The sequence below is a fragment of the Engystomops pustulosus genome, chromosome 6, assembly GCF_040894005.1.
Source record: "Engystomops pustulosus chromosome 6, aEngPut4.maternal, whole genome shotgun sequence".
NCBI classification, from domain to species: Eukaryota; Metazoa; Chordata; class Amphibia; order Anura; family Leptodactylidae; genus Engystomops; species Engystomops pustulosus.
In genome coordinates, this window is record NC_092416.1 from 14,749,525 (window position 1) to 14,765,442 (window position 15,918).

The window sequence follows — 15,918 nt, forward strand, 5'->3', positions numbered from 1 at the left end:
TACGCTGTCCCGGGATCCGCTCCTCTTCTTCCACTGAAGTCTCCCCGTGCTGCCCGATGTCTCCCCGTGCTGCCCGATGTCTCCCCCGTGCTGCCCGATGTCTCCCCGTGCTGCCCGATGTCTCCCCGTGCTGCCCGATGTCTCCCCCGTGCTGCCCGATGTCTCCCCCGTGCTGCCCGATGTCTCCCCCGTGCTGCCCGATGTCTGCCCCGTGCTGCCCGATGTCTCCCTGTGCTGCCCGATGTCTCCCCCGTGCTGCCCGATGTCTCCCCCGTGCTGCCCGATGTCTCCCCGTGCTGCCCGATGTCTGCCCCGTGCTGCCCGATGTCTGCCCCGTGCTGCCCGATGTCTCCCCCGTGCTGCCCGATGTCTCCCCGCTGCCCGATGTCTCCCCCGTGCTGCCCGATGTCTCCCCGTGCTGCTTGATGTCTCCCTGCTGCTTGATGTCTCCCTGCTGCCGTTCCGCGCGTATCTTCCGACAAGTAAGCAGATGTGCCGAACATCTGTAATCTATTCTTCACTGTGTTCTTCACTGTCTTTTTCACTTAAATGATCCTGTGTTCACTGTGTTCCCTGTTTTTATTCTATTCTTCATTGTTCTTCACTGTGTTTTTTTAATTAAATGCTCGATCTCGAGCAGGGGAAATACTCGTCCGAGCAACGAGCCGTTTCGAGTACCTTAATACTCGAACGAGCATCAAGCTCGGACGAGTATACTCGCTCATCTCTACTCCTGATGTTTCTGCCGTTGTGGTGGGGGGAAGGGCCTTATCTTGTGGTGGGGGGAAGAACCTTATCATCCGCCGGCACATATCTTCCCCATTATACCTCTTCCTCCTACAGGACAAAGAAGCCTCACCTGGTTCATGGAGCTGTGTAGGTCAATATCCTTTGTGTGGCTGAGGCCCGATATGTGTCACCAAGTGGCTTCTGCTGGAATAGTCTAAAAGCGCGGTGGGATGACTCCTCCCATGTATCCAGGCCAGGTGTAGCCTTACATATATTAGCCAGGAGGCTTAGCAGAGCTGAGAGTGTGTGCCTCCTAGACTGACGTGCTGGATCAGTGAAAAAACAAATGGTTTTTCACCGAAAGGTTCAGTAAGACATCAGTGAAAAATAATGGAAGCCAGGAAGAGAAAACTAATCTGTATGTGTCCATAAGACAAAATGGGTTCAGTAAAAAATGTGAAACCCCCATAATTTATAGTGTTTTTTGGCCTTAAAATGTGAGTTTCATGATAACAGTTTTCCAATATACTCATTGCATCAATCCCTCTCGGTAATCTAAATCCAAGCTTGCTGTCATCTATAGAAAGCTTCAGTGTTTACTTCCATTGGACAGAAATCTGACAATGGTCACACAGGTGCAGTATTCCTGTGTAGTGTGCAGAGTTATGTATTGTGGTGCATGTTCTTCATGAACCTGACTCTTATTGGTACATTATGGACTCCATGGGGTATATTTATGGCACATGCAAACTCATGACCCCCGATGTCTGTGTAATGATGTGATGTAGTTTCATCCATTCAGCAATAATATAATTGAAGTCATTCTACCACTTGGAAAAACAAAATTTATCTGGTTGAGACATAAAACCTTGTACTTGCTGCAAAAATTTGTTTTTAATATGCTAATCAGACCAGGGTACTCCAGCTACAACACCCAGTACATTCTGGCGCTCTCGCTCCTCCTTATTATGCACACATCTTGTCTGCTTTTTCATCCACTTCCTCCCATTCTGCAGTTCCCGAGAGCTGGTGATGTCAGCCGACTCTCGGGAACTCGGGCTCTCGACAACACGTCATTCCTTTCACAGCTGATTGCTCCTCAGAACGACTGCGCGATAGAACCCAAAAGTAGCCTCACTTTGAACACACATTAAAGCCGTTTTTCATTTGTATAACACAGCCATCTGCTGAACAGGGATGATGGGTGGGCCAGAGTTCCCGAGAGCCAAGTGACATCATCAGCTCTGGGAACTGCGGAATGGGAGGGAGTGGATTATACAGCATGCAGGAGGCGTGCATAGGTAGCAGGAGCGAGAGTGCTGGAGCGTCCTGGGTGGAGCACCAAGAGCGACCTAGTCTAATTAGCATATTTAAAAAACATTTTATGGGTAAAAAACGTTTTACTAATGGCCACAGGAAGTAGTAGCTTTCCTTATAAAGAAATTAGAAATCATTTGAGAATTTTGTAATTAGATTTTTAAATCTTAAACAATCAGTGGAAGTAGATCACAAAACAAAACTAGAGTGAAGTAGGAAAAAACAGGAAATCTATGACCGCTGCTCTTCCATATTTCCGCCCAATGTACATTGTACCAGACGCTGAAAATGAGACAACAGAAAAATATTCCCTCCTGCAAATATCTGTCATTTATTTCCCACTATTCACCAAGAATCATAACAGGTGTGAGAAGAAAACGTCCAGCAGGAGAAGACACACAATGGCCGGAGTCAGGAGGACCTCATGGACGCTTCGCTTTGGAGCAGGTGATGACCCGTCGGTAATCCTCTCCTTTAAGACTATAGGAATAGTTACCAAATTTACAGATATCTTGTGTACTGCAACCAGTAGTGCGTAATATAATTCCTCCTGAAAGATACATATGAGAACTTTTACTTTAAAGAACTTTTTGTCTAATTTTTGTTATGTTTTTGCTTTTGATGCACAGCTGACAACCGCCGACTCTGTTCGTGAGTTGTGTCAGCAGGACATGATAAAACATCCTAGTATGGGAAGATACTTCCTGCAAGGTGGGAAGGAGTTAAATAAAAACATTAGTAGACAGTGGGGCACATTTACTTACCCGGTCCATTCGCGTTCCATCGGTGGCTTCTCGTACGAGCGTTCGGGTCTTCCGGCGATTCATGAAGGTCCTGCGCCCGATGTCCACCCGGTATCACTGCTGCGCCAAGGTCCGCCGAGTTGCATCGGAGTTCACTGATCTCTTCCTGGTGCATGTGAGTATGGCCCGTGCGACCGATTTTTTGTTTTAAATGCGGCGGTTTTTCCGAATCCGTCGGGTTTTCGTTCGGCCATGCCCCCCGATTTCCATCGCGTGCATGCCAGCGCAATCTGATTGCGTGCGCCAAAAACCTGGGGCAATTCATGGAAAATCGGCGCAAATCGGAAATATCCGGGTAACACGTCGGGAAAACGCGAATCGGGCCCTTAGTAAATGACCCCCAGTGGGTCACATTTATTGAAGCCTTTGTGGCAGTTTTCTGTCAGACTTTTTACTCAATAGAACATGTAAACTGCTTGCACTTGTATTCAAGTGTTGCAGCTGCTCGGTGCCTGCCACCCCACACATTTCTGCACAAAAAGAGGCATTCCAGTACTTACTCAGAATCTGCAACAAATATATAATTCAGTAACTGACAGAATGGTGTTGCACACCACATGTTAAAGGTGCACCAAAAAAAAGTTGGAGCAGTGCAGGAGGCACCAGATTCATGGAGAATGTGATACACTTTTCATGAATCTGGCGCCCCCTGTACACTCCACAAGCAAAATGCACCTAGTACAGACTGCGCTACTTTTTATAAATGTGGGCCAGAAACTCTGGATGGTTGTACTGTAAAAAACTTTTACAGCCTTTTGCCTAAAGAAAAGATTAACTTTATAGGGGAGATTTATCAGACTTGTCTGAGAACACAACTGTTCTAGTTACCCATGGCAACCAATCAAAAACCTATAACGTTTTTATTTTTGAATGTATAGAGCTTTGTGATGACTTATCATACACTTCAAAATGGTGGTATTTAATATTGCATGCCGTGTATTGGGAAGTGGGAAAAAAATACAAATGCTGTGAAATTGGTAAAAAAACACATTTGCGCCGTATTCTCGTGGGCTTGGATTTTACAGATTTCACTGTATGCCCCAAATTACATGTCTACTTTATTCTTTGGGTCAGTACAATTACTGGGATACCACTTTTGTATAGGTTTTATAATGTTTTCATACATTTAAAAAAATTAAAACCTCCTGTACAAAAATTTTTTAGGACTGTTCTACCTTTTGATCACTCTTTATAGAATTTTGAATTTTTTTTTTTAAAATATTCGGGTAACACATCGGGAAAGCGCGAATCGGGCCCTTAGTAAAAAAAAACCCCAATGTGTTTATGATTTTTACTGTTTATTTATATTTATATCAGTTTTAGGGAAAGGGGGGCGATTTGAGTTTTTAGGTTTTTTTATAATAATTTTTTTTTACCTTTTTTTAGTTTTTATTTTTACTATTTTTCACACTCCCTAGGGTACATTAACCCTAGGTTGTCTGCACGATCCTATCATATACTGCCATACTACAGTTATGCATCTATGATAAAAATTTTATTGAGACGCGTAAGCTAGCAGGGTCTTGCGTCACTGTTCCCTTGTTTTCTCTGTCCTGTGCTTCTGCCTACCATGTGTTTGCTTTTTTAAACTGAAAGAATAAAGCTGGAAGATTGGTATTTTTATTTGGGAGCTAGAGTTTCCTTCTTTTTCACATAAAATAGCACAAAGATTTCCCCAGTTAGACTCAAATACAAATACAATTCTATGAGGGTCATTTGTCTTTATTTTTTGGGGCCATTTTGAAATGGCACCGGACATTTGTTTTTCGTCATTCAGACACATTTATCTTCTATTCCAGATGTGTTAAATGTCCCAAATGACGTTTATCATTTCAAATTGTCTTAAATTTGCTCCATTTTTGGCTCAAACAACTCTAGATGAAACCTTACTTAAGGAAAACTTAGAAAATGGAAAGAAGTGACTTGAGACACTTGTGCGACATTTTGGAGACATTTGTAACAAATGTCTCGGATAGAGATCAGAAAAAAGAAACACATTTAACACAAAGAAAAAGTGAGAGTGATAAATTACCAAAGAAGCAGATGGAAAAACGCCAGGCAAAAACTATCCAAAACAAAGAGGTAAGATAAATGACCCCCTATCTCTTATTCAGAGATATAGCAAACACCTATGTGTATGATTGAGCCAATCTACAGTGAAGTGAAAAAAAAATGTGAACCCTCAGATTTAATGATCCGTAACTCCACCATTTTATATCCAGAAGTTGTGTGAAATAAATGGCAACAAAATAAGTTTTGGTACCTGATTTGTAGACTGTAATGGAGTAACACACATCTGATGCGCCAATGCATTGTTCAGTGTCTGATGCCCCACACGGGATAGAGCCGTCAGAAACGCAGTAAGGACAGACAAAACCATTGGGGAGAGGGAAGGGTCTCACTGCACAAATAGAGAAATAAAAAGTAGACAGTTATACATGTGGGACAGGGTCATCTTCTCCATGGACTGATAATCAGGACGTCTCCATGTAATACACAGAGAGTTGGGCTCCTCCATATTATACACAGAGAGTTGGGCTCCTCCATATAATACACAGATAGTTGGGCTCCTCCATATAATACACAGAGAGTTGGGCTCCTCCATATAATACACAGATAGTTGGGCTCCTCCATATAATACACAGAGAGTTGGACTCCTCCATATAATATACAGAGAGTTGGGCTCCTCCATATAATACACAGAGAGTTGGGCTCCTCCATATAATACACAGAGAGTTGGGCTCCTCCATATAATACACAGAGAGTTGGGCTCCTCCATATAATACACAGAGAGTTGGGCTCCTCCATATAATACACAGATAGTTGGGCTCCTCCATATAATACACAGAGAGTTGGACTCCTCCATATAATATACAGAGAGTTGGGCTCCTCCATATAATACACAGAGAGTTGGGCTCCTCCATATAATACACAGAGAGTTGGTCTCCTCCATATAATACACAGAGAGTTGGGCTCCTCCATATAATACACAGAGAGTTGGACTCCTCCATATAATATACAGAGAGTTGGGCTCCTCCATATAATACACAGAGAGTTGGGCTCCTCCATATAATACACAGAGAGTTGGGCTCCTCCATATAATACACAGAGAGTTGGACTCCTCCATATAATATACAGAGAGTTGGGCTCCTCCATATAATACACAGAGAGTTGGGCTCCTCCATATAATACACAGAGAGTTGGGCTCCTCCATATAATACACAGAGAGTTGGGCTCCTCCATATAATACACAGAGAGTTGGGCTCCTCCATATAATACACAGATAGTTGGGCTCCTCCATATAATACACAGAGAGTTGGACTCCTCCATATAATATACAGAGAGTTGGGCTCCTCCATATTACACACAGAGAGTTGGGCTCCTCCATATAATACACAGAGAGTTAGGCTCCTCCATATAATACACAGAAATTTGGGCTCCTCCATATAATATACAGAGAGTTGGGCTCCTCCATATAATACACAGAGAGTTGGGCTCCTCCATATAATACACAGAAATTTGGGCTCCTCCAAATCTATTAGTTGACAACGTTGAAGAGATATCAGATATTGTTCGGGTAGATATTCTTTATGAATGTAACCTGACGGGTTCATCATTACTACGGCCCTTCACTTGTCTGCGGATTTCTTAAGATTTTTTACATAGGAAAGATTTTATGCCTTTTACTTTCCCCTCTGCTGAGGTTCTCGGTTTCTGTACTGTGTGTTCTCTTTTCAGAACCTGGACCCCCTAATATATGAGTGATACACGGCACAGGACACTGCACTACACAGCAGTCTACACATACATACAGCACCTGGAGACATCACCCCCCTCCTCCCCAGTGTATAATAATATACAGGTATTATATAGGCTCCTATAGCGGTAACACCCTGCATTACTACTATAGTCCTATCAGTCTCCAAAAATATTCCTGCTTCTCCCCCTGTGTGAACATCTAAAGTTACCTTAGTCCAAGGAGCTACGTAACAGAAACAGTCAGAGACAAGGTTTAGGCAGGAGGCTACTATGGAAAAGAATAGTTGGCGAAACTTCAAAAATTTGCATCCAACAGTAAAGTTTGAGAAAACTGCAGCTTAAAAAATCCTTTAAAAATAAAGTTCATAGAAGAGAAACATTGAGGAGACTTACTTGTCACTTCACGAGCTGAGAGGAGGCTGAGAATTACCATCAGGACGATCATTGTTCTTCTCCTGAAGGTTGTATTGTGATATGGAGACAATGGTTGAGATTCTTAATTTATATACTTTTTGGCCGTGTCATGATAGCAGTCACGCCTACTCAGTAATAAATAAAAGCTATTATCCTCCAACTATTCCTAATAATAAAGGTGTTTTTCTAAGCTCCAATCTGGCATCTCAGGAGACTCTACTTCAATATCCTGCAAGTGTTACTAATGTTACTTCCATTAACTTCCATTCACTTATCAGTGACTCTTATTCACTTCTATGGAAGATACAATCAGTGTAGCTCGGAGAACTTAGCTATTCCTGTTACACCAGACCATGACTGACAGACTGGATCAGTACAGGACATGGATGCCTCCACCATTCTCGTAGAACATCCTTGACTTTATACAACTACCGTAATTTACATCCCACTTCAAAGTGGATTTTCTGGATGATGCCATCACACTGGACCTTTAAAGAAACAAAAACTACAAGGTGTTACGCTGTTTGAAAATATACCGGTAGTGGTTTATTAGTTAATTAGTTGCTGATGAGAGGTTCCCCTTAAAGATTAGCTGTCCTTCCGGAGCCCTGATTCCAGGTCCTCCCGCTTCCATGCTTCCAGGAGGTCAGAATTACTTGATGATCTCTTGTCGGTTGCCAATGATTAAGACTGATGTTCAACATGCTGTTGTGATGAATCCTCACTTTCAAGTCACAACAAATGGTGCGCCTATGTTGGCCTCACGTAGAGCTCTTCCCACCTACTCAAGACAGCGCCTTTACTCTGAATGTTACTCTGTCAGCTCTGGCAAATCATTTCAGTCATCTCTACCACTACAAAATGCAAAAGGGCTTAGACAAACACTTCTTGCAGGGAAGACAAAGATGTGCAAACCCTCACGAGGGCCCAGTACCTCACCATCAAGTATAATAAAAGATAGCACAAGTGTATACATCTTACAATAAAACCTAACTTTTACTTAGATATAGATAAAATGTAAATATGCCAAAAAGTAATGGTATATATAAAACCATAGATTAAGAAACAGATTGCTACCACAGTGGTTGATTAGTCAATTAAATTCTGCCACAATATGAACTCAGTAGCAGTTTAAAGTGCAGGGTGTATTCTTGTAATGCCATGAAACTTGTTCGAGGATCAATGTATCTTAGGGAGTATAAATGTGGATGCTCTCTACTCCTCTATACCCCACAAGATGGGCCTAAGGGCGGTGGAACGTTTTCTGAAATCTAAAGGGATACAGTTCACACTACATAATGAGTTTGTACTAAAAGCTTTACATTTTTGCCTCACAAGAAATTACTTTCTCTTCAATGGCAGTATCTACCACCAGCTCATGGGCACAGCAATGGGTTGGCCTTGTGCCCCAACCTACGCTAACTTGCTCCTGGGCTGATGGAAAGAGACAATCGTCTTTTCTGAACAATTGAGCCATTTTGAGCCAACACTTTTGGACTTAACCCCTTAACGACTTGGCCTTTTTTAGTTTTTTCACTTCCATTTTTCACACCCCACCTTCAAAAATCTATAATTTTTTATTTTTCCACATAAAGAGCTCTGTTATGGCTTATTTTCTGCGAAACAAATTGCACTTCGTAGTGACGGTATTTAATATTCCATGGCGCGTACTGGGAAGCGGGGAAAAAAATTCCAAATGCAGTGAAAATGGTGAAAAAACATTCTTTGGGGTGCTACGATCACAGGGATACCACATTTGTACAGGTTTTATAATGTTTTCATACATTTAAAAAAATTAAAACCTCCTGTACAAAAATTTTTTTTTTGATTTTGCCATCTTCTGGCGCTAATAACTTTTTCATACTTTGGTGTACGAAGCTGTGGGTGGTGTCATTTTTTGCGACTTTTGATGGCGTTTTCATTGCTATCATTGATAGGACTGTGCTACCTTTTGATCACTTTTTATAAATTTTTTTATATTTTCCAAAATGGCAAAAAAATGTAATTTTTGACTTTGGACGCTATTTTCCGTTACGGGGTTAAACGCAGTGAAAAACCGTTATCATATTTTGATAGATCGGACATTTTCGGACGCGGTGATACCTAATGTGTTTATGATTTTTACTGTTTATTAATATTAATATCAGTTCTAGGGAAAGGGGGGTGATTTGAATTGTTAGGTTTTTTTAATATAATTTTTTTTTTTAAACTTTTTTTTACTTTTACTTTAACTATTTTTCAGACTCCCTAGGGTACTTTAACCCTAGGTTGTCTGATCGATCCTACCATATACTGCCATACTGCAATATGGCAGTATATGGGGATTTTACTCCTCATTCATTACAATGTGCTGATAGCACATTGTAATGAATAGGTTAAAACGAGACAGCTTCTGGCCTTCGTGAGGCCCGATGCTGTCATGGCAACGGATCACCGCTCCCCGTGATGTCATCGGGGAGCGAAAATCCGTCATCGGGGAGCGAAAATGGGCGCCGCCATCTTTTTGAAGCCTCCGGCAGCATTGCCGGAGGCGATCGCGGTGAAAGCACCCGCGATCGGTGCTAGCACTGATCGCGGGTGTTACCGGTAAGCCTTTGCTGCAATATGCAGCAAAGACTTACTGGCTATGGAGAGGGCTCGGCCCGCGAGCCCTCTCCATGCACCGGGACCCGGCGCGCGCCGTACTAGTACGGCGCGCGTCGGGAAGGGGTTAAACGGGGAAGCGACACATGCAGGATATTGGGTGCATGATATTAGTGAATTGCGGCACAGTGCATTATACACGGACAATGCACCTTCTGTGACCTCCAGCGGACCGGTAAGTAAATGTGTCCCAATGTCTTGCCTTGCAGAGGCAAACCAGAATCCTGGTGCAGGAAGTTATGTGATAACACATAATATTTTGCATTTGTTAAGTATTTTCCTATAATGCTCCCGCCGTTGCTTAGAGCCGCGCCAGAGATGTAATCGGGAGAGTCATTGTTAACATCCTAGAGGTTGTTCTGGCCTATGAAAATGTATTGAGGTTCTTATCTTATCTTGGTCAGGACATGGAGGAATATCATGTAAGACAATACCCCCTGCTTGATATAGATAAGAGTGACAGATAAAGTAATGGAAATGTGAAAGAAATGTACATTGGCTCCAGAACGTGAATATTCCAGCGCTGAACGTAGAAATCAACCATTAGCATAAGCAAACAAAACTTAGAAATACTCACCTCTGCTCCCGTGATCTCAACTCTGTCCTCTGCTGGGAGCATGGGAGAGGGAGGCGACATGACATGAGAGGCGTGAATTCAGGGCCCTTGTTCTGGATAATTAGAAGCCTGGAGCACCGGACATGTCTCCGCATGCCGTGCTGCTAATTATACGTTTCTTTTCTAGTTAATCAGGGCGAATAGCAGAGGAGATTACCAGAATCAAGGAATGACTATTTGGTATCGATGTATGACCAAAAGAAAAAAGATCTTATGTTATTAAGGTTCAAAACTAAATGCTGAACCTTTTCATTAGAAATCACGTAAGATATGTGTTCAGGGTTAATAAAAGTTCACCAGTAGGATACATGATACAAATTAAAATTTTAATTTTGTCCCCAAAATAACAAGACAGTTATAGTATCATAAAAATAACCAAGTTATAGCTTGTAGAAGGCAAAGACAGAAAAAACTGCAAAATGGCCTTAATTGAGGAAAAGGGGTGTACTTCCTGCCCCCAGATCTATGCAGCTTCTTCCTGCTGCCAGGGGGCCAGGGCTGATGACTAGAGTAAAGTAAACAGCGTTCAAGGGGTCACACAATGGGGGATGCTGTATATACCGCTTTTCCTGTTCTCTCTCTGTACAGATCTTTCTCCTCCGGGTGATGGACAAACGATGCAGCTGCCGCCAGGCAGACATGTACATTGTCTGTAACAGCAGTTATATACTGGCACTGCAACAACGTGCTGTTCCAACCTCCTACCTTTCCATGGTCCCTCCTGGGGCCAGTTCCCATCTGAGTTTTGGCATCCATTTTGCAGTTTCCATTAAAAAAAAAGGTATTGGAGAGGGAGGTGTGGGGTTGTGCATTTTTAGTAGCCCAGAGCACGGGGACGAGTTGTCCGATGCTGTGGGCTGCTAATAATGCACACCCCCGCACCTCCCTCTCCCATACATGTAATTATTTACTGAATTGATTTTATTTCTAAATCTCTTATGATCAATGGAATCAGATCACAGAACAAGATATCAAATGGATATTTTCCAGTGTATAAGCCTCATGATGTATCTGCTGTAGTTGGGGGAAGGACTTTAATAAATCAGTGTCTTACAAACAGCAATTATAGTCCCTGCAACTGTAATACACTGGCTGTTTATAAAGCAAAAGAAAAAAATCTTATTTTTGTTAGGGTGCAGGGACACATCGTGAAATTTCCAGAAATTAAGTTGAACAGATTCAAACCAGCCAATCGCATGGCAAACATGAAAAACACACCAAAAACTGTCCAAGAATGCACCGTGTTACTGCACCCTAAGGGTTATTGCTCATCATGTCTTTTCCTTGGCGAGTCTGTCTGATCTTTGGTCTTCTGCTTCTGCAGTTGAATATGAAAATACATTTTCCAGGATGGGACAAGGAAACCATTGCCTCTTTTTGCTACCTTTAGAGGCAACCCCTTAACATCAAGCATGACTTTCAAGAAGCCAAATGGACGTGTAATTAAAGGCAAACCAGTACAAATATTCCAGAAGTAACTGACTCCTAACTGTTAACAGCAATGTTTCGCTGTGGTTGTGTCTCTTCTATACAGTGTAGGGAACTGGCTTACAGTAAGAGGCTTGACTGGGGTTTTTCGGAGCATCAATGGTTATAATGCCTGCAAGGCAGCCTTAATTGGCAAAGTCTTTGTAAGGAGAACTTACTTCCTCAATGCCAGTCAAAAGCCTCTCCCTACCAGCATCCACAGTGCTGTCTACAGTTGAGAATTAATTCCTTCTGGAATAAAAATACTGGTTTGGCTTTAATTCCTCATCATGTCATTAGTAGAGATGGGCGAATCGATTCTAACAAATCCGGTGATTTGTGGGAATAAAAGGTTTTTTTTCCTCCTCTATTACCAAAATGGGCACGAGCACAACGTGTTACATGGGGCAGGGAACTCTTGAAAAGAAAGAAACACATGTGCAGACCAGTAAGCCAATCAGCGACCGGCAGGCTTATGTGATGTCACAGCCCTATTAAAACAGGCAGCCATTTCCAATGGCAGCATTTCACACTGCATGTGCTGCCTGTAGCCTGTTTACCCCAAATAGCAGTTATTTTTTGTTGCTGAAGTGAATAGGAAGAAATCAGTGTAAAATCCACAAAGTTTCTGTAGTGATTTCTGCTTCAATCCCAGGGTTTCCATTTTGGGGAATCTGTATACCCCAAATAGCAGTTCTTTTTTGTTTACTGAAGTGAATAGGAAGAAATCAGTGTAAAGTCCACATATTTTCTGTAGCGATTTCTCCTTTAGTCCCAGGATCTCCGTTTTGGGGGATCAGTATACCCCAAATAGTAGTTCTTTTTTGTTGCTGAAGTGAATAGAAAGAAATCAGTGTAAAATCCACATATTTTCTGTAGCGATTTCTCCTTCAGTCTGAGGGTGCCCATTTTGAGGGATCTGTATACCCCAAATAGCAGTTCTATTTTGTTTCTGAAGTAAATAGGAAGAATCTGTGTAAAATCCACTAAGTTTCTGTAGTGATTTCTGTTCATATCAGTTATTGTGCTTCTGTATACCCCAAATTTCAAGTTTTTCTGGTAGATAAAGTAGATCCTTGTCAAAACAACATAGTTGATTAACCAACATGTCACACAGATAGGTGTCAGGTGGAGCAGGCACAGGTCGCAGCACAGTAAGGGAACGCCGCGGCAGTGATGACTCTGTGAGACCATAACTGCCATTGTCATCTAGCGGCAGTGTTTTGATAAACAAGCCAATGGGCTTGTGGTTGGCAGGGTGGCAGCAGTGAGAGGACAGGAGCCAACCAGTCGCGTGGTACAAACCCTGCTTCACAGGTGCAAGTAAGCAGTGGCACAGGGGCTCAGCAACGTAGCGGCATTACTAGTCACTCAGTGCAGAGTGTTGGCAGTTTTTTATTAATACACCAGGGGTGAAAAGTGTGTGTATATGCAGAATCTGCGGGCAGAAAGTGGAGCGTGGCCAGGAAGATAACGTTGGCACCACGGCCCTGCATCAACATATGCAACATCACCATCCAAGGCCCTGGGAGAAACATGGAAAAAATGTGGAGGTCCATCCAGCCGCCGCAGCAACAGCAGTACCTAGTGGCTCACATGCCATTTCAGTCAGTCAAGGCTCCAGCACCTCTGCCAAAGGGAGCTGTTTGTCTTTGACATCATCTCCCGGTCCAGATGATCCTGCTCCTTGTTACTCATGGTGGCAGCAGTCATTGGAAAAGTCGATTACAAAGAGACAACTGTATGCGACCAGCCATCCTAACGTGCAGAAGCTGATCGTGCTCCTGTCCAAGTTGTTGATACTGCAGTCCCTCCCTTTCCAAGTCATGTACTCTGCACCCTTCAGAGAACTTATGGCTTGTGCCGAACCGAGGTGGAGAGTTCCAAGCTGCAATTTTTTTTCCAAAAAGGCAGTGCCAGCCCTTCACAAATATGTAGAACAGAAGGTGGGCCAGTCCTTGAGCTTATTGGTTTCTTCCAAGGTGCACGGCAGCGTGGATGTGTGGAGCTGTAACTATGATCAGGGACAGTACATGTCCTTTACGGCCCACTGGGGGAAAGTGCTTCCCAGTCCAGCCACACCAACAATTTGAACAACAATCCTGCACATTGTCAAACTGCTGCTCATGCACCAGTGTCCGCCTCCTCCTTCTCCACCACCACCTCAGCCTCCACAAGTCTAAGTGCTGCTCCATCATAACTCATGTGCCGGGCACAGCGGTGTCACGCAGTTCTACACCTGGTTTTCTTGGACAAACAAAGTCACACAGGGTAGCAACTGCTCAGCATCATGCAACAAGAAATCAATGTTTGGCTTTCTCCGCTACAACTGAAAATCAGAACCATGGTGACAGACAATGGTGTCCGTGCTGCACCGAGAAAGGGATGGCCCATGCTCCCTGCATGGTGCACGTGTTCAATATGGTTGTCAAAAGGTTCCTCAAGTCTTCCTTCCATCTGCAAGACATTCTAAAAATGGCCAGGAAACTGTGGATGCGCTTCAGCCATTCTTACAAAGCCAAGCAAACCCTCCTCGAGTTGCAACGTTCAGAACGGCCTACCCCACCTGTTGGAATTCCAGCCTCTTTATGTTAGGCCGCCTGTATGAACAGAGAAAAGCATTTAATGATTTTTTGATGTTGGAAGCGGACCGGAGTATTCCCCAGTGTAAGTTTGATGTCAGCCACTGGCAGCTCATGCGTTACACCTACAGTTTGATCAGGCGCTTTGAAGAGGCCACGTTATTTGTCAGTCACCAGGACTGCAGGATAAATAAAGTTTATAAATTCCACTGCTTCATGTCCTGGAACCTACGCTGTAAAATCTGTCTGGTCAGGGCACTGGAGAAGTGGCGACTTCATCTCATGGCCACATGAGTCCGGTGGGGGCTGAACTGGAGGAGGAAGAGGACAGTGGAGCACAAGCTGGTGCCACTGAGACTGGTGAAATCAGTGGCTTTTCCACTCAGGTGACAAGATAGGAGGAGCAGGAGCATCCAGAGGAGGTACAAGATGAGCCAAATGACCCAGAAGCATCATGGCAGTATACAGTGGAGATGGAGGCCGGGAGTCCCTCAGAGTCACTTGCGCAGATGGCCAGCAGCATGCTACTTTGCCTAACAAGTGACAGCTGAATAGTCAACATCCGGCATAGGGATGAGTTTTGGCTCTCCAGCCTCTTGGACCATCACTACTAGTCAAAAATGGGAGCTGCCGAGAAGAAGGAACAACTAGCAAGCTTTGGAGAAATACTGTGCACACAGTTGGCCGCTGCCAATGTGCGCCATTGTCCATCCTCAGTCAGGTCTGACCGGGGGATTCCTGGCAGTCATTGCTCACTTACTACTGACACGGTTGCTATGGGGGGATGGGGGGGGGATAGGAGCAGTAGCAGCTCCATCAGTAGCAGCTTAGGTCTGAATACCTTAATGAGCAGCCTCGTTCACCCACCTAGTGAGGAGGGTAGCCGCCACCAGCAGCAGCAGAACATGGAGCAGACCCTGCATGAGAAGGTGGTGGCCTACATGGACAGCACTCTACCCCAGGTAGAGGATCCCCTGGACTACTGGGCAGCCAAACTTGATGTGGGGCTGCAACTTGCAGAGTTTGCAATAGAGAAGCTGCCCTGCCTGGCCAGTAGTGTGGCATCAGAATGGGTGTTCATTGCGGTGGGGGCCATCGTTACCCCAAGGAGAACCCGCTTGTCCACCCATAATGTGGAGAGACTGACCTTTGTTAAGATGAATCAGGCTTGGATCGGCCCGGATTTCAACACAGCAATGCCTTATGCATCAGATTAGATCAGCCATAATGCCTCTCCCAAACGTTGAGAAAATAGTCTGGATTCTAACTACCTGCTTCCACCACAATTCTGATGCTGCCACCCGCCTTTTGCTGCTAGTTGCTCCATCTGCCACCCACTATCTTTATCAGGGACTCGAATTGTCCGCCACCTCCACAATCTGTCATTGGGACACATTTACTTACCCGGTCCTGTCGCTATCCAGCGGCGCGTTCTCCGACGAGGATTCAGGTCTTCCGGCGATTCACTAAGGTCGTGCGTCCGATGTCCACCAGGTGTCGCTGCTGCGCCAAGGCCCGTCGAGGTCCGCTGGAGTTCACCATCCTATTCCGGGTGCATGTAAGTGTGTGTCAAGCGACACTTTTTTTT

At 44.0% G+C, this 15,918-nt stretch overlaps 1 long non-coding RNA gene across 1 annotated transcript; it reads right to left on the bottom strand.

The window, feature by feature from the left end:
- Window positions 1–2,418: 2,418 nt before the first annotated feature.
- On the bottom strand, window positions 2,419–7,068 carry LOC140065479 (uncharacterized). The gene is made up of 3 exons (XR_011847934.1): window positions 7,002–7,068; window positions 5,113–5,250; window positions 2,419–2,596 (listed from the first exon to the last, which is right to left on the bottom strand). It is a non-coding gene; the product is annotated as an uncharacterized lncRNA (long non-coding RNA).
- Between the last annotated feature and the right edge of the window lie 8,850 nt (window positions 7,069–15,918).